Source organism: Martes martes, assembly GCF_963455335.1.
Source record: "Martes martes genome assembly, chromosome: 17".
NCBI lineage: Eukaryota > Metazoa > Chordata > Mammalia > Carnivora > Mustelidae > Martes > Martes martes.
Window position 1 is genome coordinate 26,210,526 of NC_137905.1, and position 11,764 is coordinate 26,222,289.

Consider the following 11,764-nt stretch of genomic DNA (forward strand, 5'->3'; position numbering starts at 1 on the left):
GCCCCAAGCATAGGTGCTTAGCTTGGGGAACCAGCAGGTAGAGGGGGCCCTGGCCCCTTCTGGATGGGATGGTAATCATGCCAGGAAAGGAGGAGTCCCTGCTGAGTCAGCAGAAGGGCCAGCTCTCAGTCCCTTCTGCTCTTGGGCTCCCTTCATCTTTAACACCCCGTGCCGGAGGCAGTGCTGTTTGAGGATGGGCCAGATGGCAGGGCTTTGAACAGAGGAGAGCAGAGCCCGGCAGAGGGCCAAGCTGGTGGCTGGGACTGGGGCCTCTAAGACGCATCCCCTAGCCTTGCTCCTAAGGACCTGAAAGGTGCTGCCTGAGTCACTGCCTTTGCTGGACTTCCCCTTTGCCATCTGTAAAATGGGCAGGAGAGTGGCCTGCACTTCTGCTGGAGATGAGACACAGCCTTTCTGAAGATGCCTCTGAGCCTTCGTTTCCCCATCTGGAAATTCCAGCTAATGCAGCAGTCTGGGCAGCTGCAGCAAATAGAGCCTGACGCTGGCTAGCTGAAGCAGAAAAGGCTTTGCTAAAAGCAGGGCGGGCAGCTCTGGCCCAACGTGGCAGCATTGGTCTGGTGTCAAAGCCACCACTGCCATCCGTGGGCACAGCTGCTGCAGTTGGCGCTGTCCGTGGGCAAGGACACCGGGCACTCCGTCCAGCGGGACCATGGCTGCCTCTGAAGCCTCAGGTGCTGCTGCCGCTGCTTCTGTGTCCTCGCCAGCATGGTCTCCCGTGTGGCCTTGGCTTCCTTGTGCCACTCGTTTCTAAATCATGGTCAAGCACGGGCGTGTCTGATTGGAGGTGCCCAGAGCAGGTCGTCTGCCAAAGCTGCAAGGGAGGCTGGGAAAAGACGCTCTGTGATCCTCTAGGAGGAGGTGGGCTCTGCCTTGTAGGAAGGGCAACTCAGGTGCTGGTGGCCAAGTGCGTGACAATGTGCACTTCCGACCACAGGGCACCTGTGAAGCCGCGGTGAGGCCGCCGTATGGGAAACACCGCAGCCCAGGTCGCCGAGATTCACGGGCGCTGCAGGTCTACAGTGTCCGCGGTGGTGCCCCTCCATATTTCAAGTCTTTGATTTTTCAGCAGGTGAAAGACGAAAGGACCTTGAAAGCAGTATGGCTTGCTGCCCTTCCAGACGCAGAGGCAGCTCCGGTCCTGTTGCCAGGAGGACAGGTGACTGGGTTTTTCCATTGTGGTGATGAATTGGGCTGAGTCACCATTCCTCTCCAGTCCCCTCGTGACCATGACTGGAGCAAGTAAAAAGTAAAGTAAAAGAACTAGCAGGTGGGGTCGGAGGCGCAGAAGAGCCTGGGGCCACGGAAGCTTGCTCTCTCGGCAGGGAGGGTGAGGCAGGAACCACCCCCCACCCCCCACTCACACTCTCCACTCACTGTGAGCCAAAGGGCCTCAGGGGGAGAAGAGTGGATCCTTTCTCTTCTTTTATGGGGTTGGTTGAGTGCCTCTTTGGTGCCAAGACCTGTGCTGTGGAGTGCATTGGCGAACCAGAGCGGACCAGGTTTATGCACTGATGGAGGAAACCAGTTTAGAGTCCCATAATCTAGGTACTAGGCCAACTCTGCTGAAATGCGTGATTGAGGTTAGCATGCGGTATGGTGGGGGCCTGCAGGAGTCAGCGAGAGCTTCCTGGAGGAAGAGGCATCTGAGAGGTGGAAAGTCAGCGGATGGAGATGGGAAAAGGGATGATGGGGGAGACACCATCCATCCTTCATCCATTAGGTCAGCCAGGCCTTCCACAAAGCTCAGGGAGGCTCAGAGCTAAACCCTGCCAGGAGTTCCTGAAAGGAGGTAGAGAATGCAGGGTGTGTGTGAGCAGAAAGTAAAGAACCAGGAAGTGGGTGAGAGTGAGCATCAGGCCTCAGCCTGGCTCTGGAATTTCAGCGGCACCAGATTACCTGCTCCCTGCTCCTGGTCCACCCTGGACCACGCACTGGCAATGTTGCTGCCCCCTTTCTTCCCTGCATGCAAAGACCCTCTCCTGCAGGACCAGCCCTTGCTCTCCAGGTAACTCTGGACACCCTACCATCTCCTCCCCCACCCCAGAGGGCAGCAGGACCCCTCCCCACCAGCCCCCCACCGGAAGTTTCACCAGACACACAGAGCCTGAGTTTGTACTACGTCAAGACAAAGGGTGGATCTGGCAGTATTTTTTAAAAATTCTAATAGTCCTAATAGAATTTAAGAATTCTAATTAAAAATTCTAATAGAAAACTTATAAGATGCAGAAGGAAAATTAAAATCTCTCATAATGCCATTGTCTAAAGATAACCAATGTTAACATGTTAATATCTTGGGGGTTTATATCCTTCAGATGTTTCTCTGTATGTGTGTGTTATCCCCCAAAGAATCATACTGCCTGTATTATTTTTGTTGCTCTTTTTTCCCCTTGCCAGTATATCATGAACATTTACCCTGATAAAAGTCATTCTTCTACAACGTAATCATAATAGCTATATTATCTTTACTGTGTGGGAGTGTCATTATCTTCTTGGCCAGTCTCAATCACCCCGCATTCAGGATGTTTCCGAGTTTTCATAATTGAAAACTTGTTGCAAGCAATCCCAGTCCTCCCAAAGACAGCTTTGCCCACATCTCTTGGATGACCTCCTAAGGTCACTCTGCAGCCTCATTTTGCCTGGCTACTTGGTCTCTGTCTTCTGCCAATGCCAGCCCACCCATCCTCAGAGGGGGGACAAGGCATGCCTAAAAGCCCCCATTGTCTTCACACCTGTGCGAGTTCTTGGGGGCATTCAGGGGAACCGACGAACTGGTTGCCAGCCCTCACTTTCCTGCTTGTGCCGATATCATTTTAAAGCCTGAGGTTTTGATCTTGTAAAATATTACCATTGCAGAATGCTGAGTGAAGAGTACACAGGACCTTTCCTTTTGCAACTTCCTGTACTTTTTTGCAACTTCCTATAAATCTATAATCATTTCAAATAGCAAGTTAAAAAAAGAAAAAACCAAGGCAGGCCTGGGGGTAAGCTATCTGGCCCCAATCTCAGGAACTAATGATTTTAGTTTATCACAAGGACCAGAGCTAAGTTTGGCTTAGTTGAGCTTGCCTCAGTTTCCCTCAAGGGTAGGAATTGTTCTAGGGAAAGGCAGCCCTGTGGGTGGGGTGGCCCTCCAGGCTGTCCTCTATCCAGCTTTAGGGGGCGGGGGAACCCCAAGGGGCAGAAGGAAGCAGATTTCCTGCGGGCTCCAGGGAGCTCCAGATAGACCGGAGTCTGGCAGGAAGCAGACGAAAGCTGAGATGCTCTCTCTGGGGGAGACAGTGTCATTTTTCTTTCCAAAGAGGACACACATGGCTGGAAGAGCCTCTGTCCCAAAGTTCTGGGGAGAAGTGGCCCCCTTTCTGCAGTGTCATTGTCCCAGCCCCACCCACGCTTGAGTTAAACAAGACAGGTGTCATTCCTACACCTGGGGAGGACTCCGCCCTGTGGCTGGACCACCTGCGGGGGGGAGGGGGGTGGCCTCCCCTCTCCAGGCCATGGTGTCCCCGCAGAGTCCTCCACCCCATAATAACCAGAGGCTAGAAACTGGGGAAGTAACCAGGGTCCCCAAGCCTACCCTCGCGCTCAGCGATTTGCACAGAGAACTCCCAGAACTCGGAAAAGCCATCACCCCTCACCGTTAGCACTTATTTTCACAAAACGACACGGAGCCACATCAGCAGAGAGAAAAGGTGCAGGAGCAGCATGCGGGGCCAGCAGGCGTGAGTTCTCAGGGGCACCTCCCACCCCCCCTCCACCTCCCAGCCAGTGGAGTCACATGGGACAGGCTTACTTTAGGTGCCAGGAGCAAGAACGTGTGCAGAGGACTAGTCAGGCAGGCTCACCCGAGCCTTGGTGTCCAGAGTTTTTACTGGTCCCACAAGAACGCAGCACCAGTGTGACTGAGCTTAGCCAGTCTGTCTCTGGGCCCCAAGAGGTCCACCGATGCGGCAGGGCCCAGGGCCTTCGGCGATCCCAAACCAGCATTCTCCATAAGTCATATTACTACTGTCACCCACCTGGGCAAACCCATATAATGTGGCCCATGGCCCCAGACGCACCCAAGCTGCAATTAGGGAGAACATTCTAGAGGCTCAGAGGTTATCTCCCTCCCAGGAGCGGGAGGGAAGGCAAGTCCTTTCTTTAGAATGTGCAGGATCTGAGTAACCCAGGCCTGCAGAGCTGAACCCCTACTGCACAGATGCCAGTGATTTATTCCGCTATATGTGTACACGAACTGCCTTCTAGTATCAGCACGATTTCATGAAAGAGGGGAAGTTTAACTCCAAGAAGGTAGGCTGGATATCATGATGTAATACAGGTCGGGGGTCCCCAAGAGAAAACAGTTGGCCCAAGTTTGCTAGCTTTGAGGACGAGGGGTCAGGAGCCACTGCCCTGTACCAGGAACCCTCCACGTGCATTTTTTCCCTTTAGTCCGTCCAGCTTTGTCCCAAGGTAAAGAATAGACAACTGAGAGGTTCCCTCTGGGTCCTGCACTAGCTCAAGATCCGATGTCCCCGCCCTTGGGAAAGGCCAGGCTCTGCTGAGGGTGGGAGGGCAGTCTGGGACTCTCCCTTTAGCGTCCAAGCCAGGGTCTCCTTTCCGATCTTGGGGCTTGCTGCTGTTGCAACTTATCCTGGGAAAGAGAGGAGTGTGTTCTTTTTAACAAATGCCCTGGCCTCTGCCCTGGCCTTCACCCCAGGCTCTGCCCCACCCCTTCCAAGTCGAATCTAGGGTAAACTAGCTATTTTTCAACAGTCTCTGCCTCAGCCCGTTTTCCTCTGTCCAGCCTCCGTGCCTGGGGCTGAACCATCAAAGCCTAGGCTGCTGGCCTGTGCGGCCCTCCTGATGGGGAGTCAGACAGCCTTGGGTTCCCCCATCTATTCCCTGCATGACGTTAGGCAAATTTCCTCCTCTTGCACATGGGTCTAACTATAAAGCCATGAGGAGAGAAGTTGTGAACTGAAGAGGCCCTGGTCCAGGACCTGGCACCTTGTCGGGGCCCACTGGTTAGTGGCTGTTGGGATGCCAGATTTTGTGGCTCCAGGCCACAAAGTGCGGTGCCGGTGAGGATCCTTGTGATGAGTAAAGTAGGTATAGTGACCCATCCAGCCACCTTGGAGCTAGATGCTAAGAATCCAGGGGATCCCTATGGCTTCTGGACCTCCGGGGAGGGTGCACAACTCCTATACATACATAGCGGCAAGAGACCTGGGGTGGTATCAGGGTCTCATGAGGATTGAGGGTCCTGTTCACCACAGGGCCTTCGCACATGCACTCTCTCTGCCTGGGGACCCTTTGTTTCACTTCCTATACTTCCCCTGGCTAATCCTTCTTATCCCTGGGGTGTCAATTTGGATCTCATGTGACTTCGTGATTCCCTGACTCCCCTCCTTTGTTGCCCATCATACCACATGCTTAATAATAATATACCAGTATTAATAGCCTACCATTCATTAAGCCCCTACTGTGTGGGAGGCATACTGCTAAGAGGGTATGTACATATGCTATCTCATTTGATTCTCCCAACATTTGGAGAGAGAGTTGCCACTCTATTTTTCTGAGACCAGACAAGATCCAGCATGTTCAGGGTGGTATGGCCATAGACTAATTTTCTGATTTTATACAGGAAGAAACAGGTGTGGACACATGAAGTAAATGACTCGAACACCCTCCCTAAAGCCCGTACAGCAGTGTCTACGCACGGGTCCCTCTCTGCCCTGTACTGTGAGCTTCCTGGGGGCCAGGACTGGTCTCACTGGCTGCTCAGCTTTAGCCTCCAGCATTGGGCCTCATATGCCAATATTGTTGAAGAAATAAGAGAGTGGTGGTTTGTAAGCCACCCACCCGGTGCTGGGCTTACCATAGACAACCCACAAATGCTGGTATCTGCGGTAGGCGGACCGATCCCCCCCTACCCGGTGTGTCCACGTCCTAATCCCGGGAGCCCGGGGATAGGTCACGTTACTTGGCAGAAGGGAACAAAGGTAGCAGGTGAGATGAAGTTGCTGATCACCTGGTTTTAACATAGAAAGATTATCCTGCATTTTCTGAGGGGTCAAGATGTGATTACGAGGGTCCTTCAGCATGGAGGAGAGGCAGGAGAGAGCAGAGATGGTGGTAAGAGAAGGATGTGGCCTGCAGGTGCCGCCGCAGGAAGGCCACAAGCCAAGGGAAGCAGACAGTCTCTACAAGCTGGAAAAAGCAAGGAAGTGGATACTCCCCTAGAGCCTCCAAAAAGAATGCAGCCCTGCGGACACCTTGAATTTGGCCCAGTGAGACCCATTTCAGACTCTGGACCTGGAGATCTGTAAGGAAATACATCTGTGTGGCCCTAAGCCCTGAATGCACTCAGCGTTCCCAGCAGCAATCAAAACCTGGCCTAGTCCCTCCCGACACTGACGACCACACGTGGGGGTCATTCACTCTATGACTGTTGAATTGGTTTATGACCGTAAGCATCCCGCTTTTTTTTTTTTTTTTTTTGGTATTTTGGGTTTATTACATCAGAGGCTTAACTTAATTGGGAGGTCGCAAGATGGAGATGGGTTAGAGTTTGATCCTGAGACAAAGCCATTGGCTCAGCAGGCTGGGCTGGGTGGGGCCACAGGGAAGACACAAGCGGCCTTCTAGGGGAACAGAGGCCCTGGCTGGCGCGTAAGCACCGAAGCTGGGCAGGGAGAGTCCGCATCCTGGACCACCCACAGCCTCAGACCTAAGGATGCCGTTTCTGGGCACCGCACCTGGTGCCTCCATAATCATTAGGGACAGCAGGGCAGGGCAGCTCCGGGCAGGGTCCGGAGTGCACCCCACCACCGCCCCCACGCTCACGTCAGCTCAACCGCCCCGTCTTAGGCATCTCCGGTCGCTCTGACAAGTACTACAGACTGGGTGGCCTGTCTGCAGTTCTGGAGGCTGGCGGTCTGAGACCAGGGTCTGGAGAGGGCTTTTGGGGATTATAGGCAGCAGCAGTCTCCCGTTGGTGGGGAGCAGAGAGAGCCCTCTGGGGTCTCTTTTATGAGGGCACTAACCCCACTTAGGAGGACTCCACCCTCATGACCTCATCGCCTCCCAAAGCCCCCACCTCCTACAACCTTCACCTCGGGGGGTTAGGCTTTCAATATATGAATGTCAGGGGGAGCAGGCACACAATCAGTCCTAACGGGCCCCAGCACGGAAGTACCACGAGGGTGCCCGTCGGCCAGAGGACGGAACAGGCAGCTCTCGTATACTTCATTGCACTGGGCACTGTTCCAAGTGCTAAGCATCCTTAACCCCTTCAGTCCTCTTCACAGCTCCATGTGATGGGTGCTATCATTATGTCCATTTTACAGATTGGGAAACTGAGGCCTAGACAGGCAAAGTCACGTGCCTGCTCACACAGCCAGTGATCGGGACTGAACAAAGGCAGTGTGGCTTCAGAGTCTCTGTTACTGCCCACTGCGACCTCCTGCCTCTCTAGAAGCCATAATAACTGTAATAGCAGGAACACCGCCTCCCATTTGGATCAGACCTTTCTGTTCGCACACATTCTGTCTCGCTGTCCTCCCAGTGGCTGGTCATCAGGATTAGTGCCCCAGGCTTACACTGTGGGAAACAGAGCTCACGAGAGGGAGGCGCCCAGCCTTTCGAGGCGAGGGTGGGCTTCCCGCCCCCGTCTCCTGGCTCCAAGTCCGGAGTCTCTCTCCTCCATCAGCTGCCCCCTGCCTTACCCTGATGCATTATTTATGACCCATTACTCACCTCCCGCAGGCGCCCAGATGCTGCCTGCCAGAGCTGCGACCTCGCTGTGTGCCCCGGAGGGGACCAAGGGCAGCTCCTTGCCCTCATCCTCGCTCTCTTCTCTCCCTTCCCCCCACGCAAGCTTCTTTGGGTCTCAGCAGGATCCTGGTGTCTGGCACAGCCTGTCCCCTCTTCCCACCCACGAGAACCACCCTGTGAGCAGTTTCCTCTTTGCCAAGCCAGCCGACACTTTCAGCAGGCTCCCAGCTTTCTGAGCAAAGCAGTGGCAGCAGCAAAGCCCAAACTCACCGTCCCCCGCCCAACACGGCCGCTGTGTGCACTGGTGTGGGTCGCCGGTGAGTGTATGTGTGCACGTGTGCGCGTGTGTCATGAGACCAGGGTGTGTGTGTGTGTGATGTATGGTGGGCAAAGAGATAAAGCACTAAGAGGCATGTCTGAGTTGCCTCTTCTGGGTCTTAGAGCAGAAAGCCCAATGAGGAAGGTTCATCTTCCTCCCCCTTCTCACCACCGGGACCAGGAGAGGCGCTGGGATGTAGGGTTAAGGTTGGGGACAAGACGCTCCATGGCTGTCGCAGCCCACAGCTGGGAGCTGTGTGACGTTGAGCATGTCGCTTCATCTCTTTGCGCATTATTTTCCTCCTCATTAACTACCTCACTGGATCCTTACAGGACTAAAAGAGACAATGTGCGTAACGCAGTCGGCAGAGAGCTCAAGGGACAGTAAACGCTGATAAATGTCTTGACAGTTCCCCATATCCTGCCTCCTCTGGGCCAGGAAGGATGGGTTTGGATCGAAGCACTTGGGAGGAAGGGCCCCCAGAAGAACGGAGAAGCCGAGGGTTCCACAGGCCCAGCTGCCTGGCCTCGAGGCGCCAGCAGCGCCACCTTCCCCTCCGTCTCCACATCTGTAAAATGGGCAGTAGCTCAGTTTAGTGGGGGCTTAACAACACAGCTAGTACCACGGAATGCTGGAAAGGGAATTAGCACATAAAACCAGAGAGCAGGCATCTGTTTCTCCTCCCTGCTTGTTTTCTTTTACAAAGATTTTTTAAAAAAACTAATCTCTATACCCAATGAGGGGCTCAAACTCACAACCCCAAGATCAAGAGTCACAGGCTATGCTGACTGAGCCAGCCAGGTGCCCCTCTCTTTCCTGCTTTTAAGCTAAAAATTCCTGTGTCCTGAGAGACTGGCTGAGGTTCTCAGAACCCTCTGGAGATGCTGTGACCCACACAGCTCCTGCTCTGACCCTGGGAACCCGGTTAGGACCAGCTAGGGCTACCAAAGAACCTGTGTCTTTAATCAGCTTCTCCAGTGATTCCAAAGCAGGTGGCCCGCGGAGAGAAATGCGAGACCAAGCACTCTGCCGGAGATCGTGCCAGATGGCTCCAGAATGAGCCCTACACTTCCAGAGTCCTGTCTTCCGGTCTCCTTTTCCTCCATCCTAAGACCTTGCTGATGGAAGCGATGGGCTTCCCCAAACCCTGCCACATCCCCCTTCCTCTGACTTAGCATCACTGGATTCTGTATCGTGATCAATTTCCCATCACCAGAACTGTGCTGGACCCAGGACAACTGACATTTGCTTTGCAGAGGCCCCTCTCAGGAGGCACAAGAGAGCGAGTGAGCAGAGCTAGATCCATAACATGCTGTTCCTCAGAAGGAAGGGAACACGGGCTGAAGAGTCTGCCTGCTGGTAACGAGACAGCTGAGTCTGTGTGGTCAGTATCCAGGGAGCCCCACGTGCCAGCATCATCATTGTGTTGGCACTTGGTGCCGCCAGCTCCGCGGACCCAGACACCTCCTGGTCCACGGGGCTGCTTCTTCCAGCTGGGAGAGACTGACTGCTGTGTTGTTCACCAAGTCTTCCTTCCCTCCTCTCTCCTCTCCCACCCCAGGGCAGTGTAACTTCCTTTCCCTGCTGACTTCAGGCTTGGCTACGTGATTTGCTTTGGCCAGTGCAATGTCGGCAGAGGCCACCCGTGTGCTTCTCAGGTTGGGGGGGTGGCTCTTGCTCTCCTGCCTGTTGACTTGAAAAGGACACATACTGGGTAGCCACTGCCTACAGGCCAGGGCCAACAGAATAAGATACAGGGAGCAGGACTGGCAAGGCCCTGGGGACCAGCGCAGAGCCGTACCAGCCTGTCTGCAGACCCCTAAGCAAAGCAAAGCAAACCAAAACCCAAAACACAAACCCTCGCTGGCTGTAAGCCCCTGGGGATGGTTGTTATCCAGCAATACTGCAGCAATAGCTGACTAGTTCACCAGGATCGATCTATTTGCCCAGAGGCTCTTGAGCTAGCTTTGCGGCTTTGAACTTCACCGCATGATTTCTTGCCTATAGTGAATCAGCAAGAGTCAATTCTAAGATTCCAAGTCATTTTGGTGAGCTGCGTGGTGCTCAGTCCCTTCCTTCTCCAGCATCAGCTGCAAACCTCCTGGACGCTTGCCTGCCCTTGTTCCGTCTCATTCACGATAGGAGCAACCACCGCGCTCCCCTGCAAGCCTTGAGTGTTCACCACAGACTGCTAATTCCTCTGCAACCTTCTGTATATTGGTCACCACTATCCCATGAAGCAGCAATCTAGATTATCTGTGTTTGCCGCATGGGAAAACCAAGACGTGGGGAAGTTAAGAAACGTGCTGGCAATCCTAACCGCTGGTAGGTGGGAGAGCAGATACTGGCCCAGATCTCCCAGCCCGTGCTCTTACCATTCTGCCCAAATGCCTCGTGATGCTGGGAGCCATGCCTGCTCTCCTGGGCCCGCCCCTCCCCACACCCTCAGCGCACACAGCCCTTCGCCAGGGCCACCTTCCAGTTTCTAGTCCCAGAGCCACCTCCCACTTGCAGGGAACGTACTCAGCGCCTACCGCCAGAAGTTAATTATTTCCAGAAAGACATTTGGAAACTCAGCTCTGCCCTGTCTAATGTGTTCCCTCTTGCTAATTTAATAACTCTGTTTTTCAAATGTGAATGTACTTTTAAAATGTGTTCACTGGGCTGTTTGTCATTTTACTACCCTCCAGATATTTTCCCACTGTTGCTGGTTTTCGCTTGAACTCACGCTCACGGGAGCCACGTGGATTTCAGAGCTGGGACTTGCACCTTGTGACTGGAGTGTCTGTTCACCAAGGGCTCTTCTGTCTGTGTGCCCAGGCTGAGCAACCAGGCAGGACAGTCTGAAATCATAAAAAGATAAGAAGCATTGGATCATCTTTAAAAGAGGCACCAGCTTGGGTTCTTACTGGTACATTTGGTTTACCAAATGCTAACAGTGGTTATTTTGGGGTGGTAGTTGTTTTGTTTTTTTTTTTTTTCAAATTTTTATTTATTTATTTTAGAGAGCCCCTGGGAGCAGTGGGAGGTGGATAGCGAGGAGAGGGAGAGAATCTCCAGCAGACTCTGTGCTGAGCACGGAGCCCTATGCGGGGCTTGATCTCACGACCCCAAGATCATGACCTGAGCAGAAACCAAGAGTCTGATGCTCAACCGACTGAGCCACCCCGGTGCCTCTGAGTGGTGGGTTTAAATGAATTTTTGGTTTCTTCTTTATGTGTCTCTTGTTTGTTTTACTTACCATGGTTTTTACATAAAAGGATGTATGATTTCAATAATAAAACAAGAATAAAGTTACTATCACTAAAAATAATGTGCATCAGATCCTGAAGGAATCTGTTTAGACACTCAGGCAGACCATCAAGGCAAGTCTGGCTTTTGTGAATTTGTGAAATGAACTTCTATAAACTTGTCAGATGAACTTTTATGAACTTGTTAAAGCCAGTTAGAGAAGCAGAAAGTGAGCCCAACTCTGCTTAAAAAGACAAACAAGACCCAGGATAACTATTATGTTCACTAAATAATTTTTATATTTTTCAAAAAATGGAAAATGGAACCAAGTTTTTATTTTTATTATTTTTAAAAGAATTTTCTTTATTCATTTGACAGAGAGAGCGTACAAGCAGGGGGAGCCACAGAGGGAGAGGGAGAAGCAGGCTCTCTGCT

At 52.8% G+C, this 11,764-nt stretch overlaps 1 long non-coding RNA gene across 1 annotated transcript; it reads left to right on the top strand.

Moving 5' to 3' along the window:
- Positions 1–7,430: 7,430 nt before the first annotated feature.
- Positions 7,431–11,403, top strand: LOC308359038. Its single transcript, XR_013968367.1, has 3 exons — positions 7,431–10,423; positions 10,789–11,009; positions 11,104–11,403. It is a non-coding gene; the product is annotated as an uncharacterized lncRNA (long non-coding RNA).
- Positions 11,404–11,764: the final 361 nt, after the last annotated feature.